This window comes from Trachymyrmex septentrionalis, unplaced genomic scaffold (genome assembly GCF_001594115.1).
Source record: "Trachymyrmex septentrionalis isolate Tsep2-gDNA-1 unplaced genomic scaffold, Tsep1.0 scaffold116, whole genome shotgun sequence".
NCBI lineage: Eukaryota > Metazoa > Arthropoda > Insecta > Hymenoptera > Formicidae > Trachymyrmex > Trachymyrmex septentrionalis.
In genome coordinates, this window is record NW_017304289.1 from 160,235 (window position 1) to 163,291 (window position 3,057).

Below are 3,057 nucleotides of genomic sequence, written 5' to 3' on the forward strand. Positions count from 1 at the left end.
AAATATAGTTTTGACAATTATCGAATTAAGAACTCTAATAATTTAAGTACCTGCAACTGGTTTTACGAAGAGTAATAAGAACAACAAGTAATAAGAACTAAAGTAGTACTGAACATATTTTTATAGCATTCGGTACTACTTTAGTTCTTATTACTTTTTAAAACTAGTTGCAAGTGTTTAAATTTTAGAGTTGTACTTTATAATAGCCACAACTATTTTTTTTTCTTTCAGTGTGCATATAAACACTTTGTATTAATGTACAGGGTGTCTTACAACTCTCTCTCTCACCTCTTAAGGAAATGCGGCATTTTTGATACGTAAATGTCGAACTATATTAATTTTTTAAATTATAAGCTAAGTTTAAATGCTTATATAAGTCAAAAACCATTTTACTTTCATAGCCTCTATTATTACTTCTGAATTCTTTTGAACATTTTAAGACGAAAGTCCTAATACAAAAATATGACAGTCGAAACTATAATAGTTGTTGAACTATAAATCATCTTTAACCAATTATAATTCAAAAATTGTGATACCCTCGACATTTTTGTATTGGGATTTTCGTCTCAAAATTACTTCAAGAATTTGTTCTTAAGAGGAAATGCAATAATTATGAGACACCCTGTATATTGTGAATTCTGTAGAGGTCGTCAACTTTATTCAAGATTTTTATTAAAAAATATATTTAATTAAACAATGTATTTTAATATGTTATTCCATAGAATATATTTAAAATTACATTGTATAAAAATAATAGTATGACCGCGTGCGCGCGGGATTACAAAATTCGTATAGCAATTAAACTGTTATGTATATCCAACTTGCGTAATCGAGTTTGTAGACTGATTGAAGAACGTAATATAAATTACTTAATAGTGAGTGCATATTAACAATTAACTGTATGTATTAACAATAAAACGTTAATAGCGTTTAATTAATCACCTTGCTAGATGGATGCTATTAAAGCACGGCTGATTGTATTCGTACGATATGCATCGTGCAGTTTCCTATAAAGTGGGATACATAAATGCTAGAAGGGTGAGAGAAAACAACGCATGCGTGTGCAATAACGGTATGCAAAACCGGCTGGTTTTAGCACAACTTATCATGAACGAGTGTTGCATTTGTATATCGGCGATCGAAATTCGCTTATCGTTCGGCATTCGGCATTCGTGCGAATTCACATGGAATTCATGGCGAGAGAAAGAGAGAAGAGAGCGAGCGAGCGAGCGAGCGAGCGAGAGAGAGAGAGAGAGAGAGAGAGAGAGAGAGAGAGAGGAGAGGAGAGAGAAGAAAGAATATCGATCATCGGGCAGAAGTTGCCTCGAGTGCGTTCTTTACTTACTGTGACCATTTGCTTCTTATACCGCCATTAGCTCGAGGACGAGACGTTAATTAGGAAAGTGTCGGGCGTAACGGTGAAGAAAAATTGCTTGCGACTAGGAATTCAAAGACCATCCGTACCCCTTTAATTTCTGGATGGAGGTAAAGGCGCGTACGACGTGCCTTTAATTAAGCAATTTCACAATGTCGAATGTTAATGTCTCTATCATTTAGGACAGAAGAGTAGGGGTATCATTGGACGTATAAAACGTGGGCATGACGGCGAGTGAAGTAAAATAAAATATTGGAAAGGGGGGGGAGGGAGAGGGGTGGGGAGGCACAAAGAGGAGCTCGGGTCCTCGAGTAAATTATACGTATAATTCGATGCCGCATTAATTAGGCAGGTTAATAATTATGCAGATTGCACTATTTCTGCTTGAATAATTGATCAAGAATTGTATGAACTGCAACAAGCCATGCGTGCATATTGTCGAAATAACGCAACGTCAATTTGAATACAACTAATTATTACGGATCATTAAACAGATATTACGGATTACATCACGGTTAATTTATTATTCATATTTTTTATTCATTATTTATCGCGCATATTGTAGGTAATGTTCTGGGGGAGGAGAGTGACGCGTAGCCATTTCTCCGGCGCGAAACTTTGGACATACTCTTTGGCTTTCTCGTCCGTATAAACGTTCCTTTAATATCTCCGAGCGTTAAGGGCGTGTGCCGTATCTCTCATACATTCCTTCCGCAAAATAAGAAAATGCCAAGATGAGAACGAGTTGAAAGTCCAGCGAGCGTTATTTCCCGTCTCGTCTTTTCTCGGGGAAAGATATCGTCCCCTCCCCTCCCCCCGGCCGGAGCTCGGAATGTCTTTACAAAGTTACGCGACAAACAGAATGGTCGTTGCAACATTATATTACGAAACGCTAATCCGTTCCGAGCACGAGCGGATTGCGAGCAGCTGGCCTAATTTACGACGTCGACGGACGCGGTTGTGTCTCGCGCTTTTGCCGCCGACGCTCGCATAATGCAACGCGACAGGCCCGCCTCTGCTTTTTGATATATTGCGTGCACAGGATCGCATGACGAATCGTAGCGTTTGCGGAATAACCTCTATCTCTCGATGTACAACACACATATTATATATAACATATATATAACATATACATATATATAATATATCCGCGCGCGCGCGCGCGCGCGCGTGTGTCCTGCGCGAATATATCAACCTATGCAATAGCGCGCGCTGATAATAATAGGTGTGCACCGATTATCTCGTGCACAAGATTATCATTCTGGTAATATTCAACGCGACCCCAAGCCCCGTATAACAACCGGAATTCCATTAAACGAAAACGCATGGGTATTCGGGTTACCGTGGTATTCGAGTTATTAGATTTCTACTATGAATGATCGTCGTACTTTCTGTTTTCCAAAACGCTGCCGTTTATTACACACAGTTACAGTATATACATACGTTTCCCAGGAATATTACGTAATTCATGTGATTCTGCTGTTACTTGGGAAATTACGTAGCGTGTATACAGAGATACTACGACAAATACCTTGAATTTTTAATGAAGGTATTATGTATTCGCTAGACAAGACCGAGAATTAACACAAGGCCGGTTGTTTTGTCGAGAGTACAGTATACTCTCCCAGCTCTCTCCAACGTCCATTTGCTGCTTCATCGTTTGAGGGCAGTTTTCAGTCTCT

General features: G+C 38.7%; 1 protein-coding gene across 3 annotated transcripts in view; it reads right to left on the reverse strand.

Moving 5' to 3' along the window:
• Nucleotides 1–2,747: 2,747 nt before the first annotated feature.
• Nucleotides 2,748–3,057, reverse strand: part of LOC108754101 (testicular haploid expressed gene protein-like) — a 14,068-nt gene continuing 13,758 nt past the window's right edge. For 2 of the 3 annotated variants that reach the window (XM_018496161.1, XM_018496170.1), the window contains exon 9: nucleotides 2,748–3,020. The gene's annotated coding sequence lies outside the window, so the exon portion shown is untranslated. The remainder of the gene's footprint in view (nucleotides 3,021–3,057) is intronic. The other variant, XR_001939690.1, reaches the window with a different exon arrangement.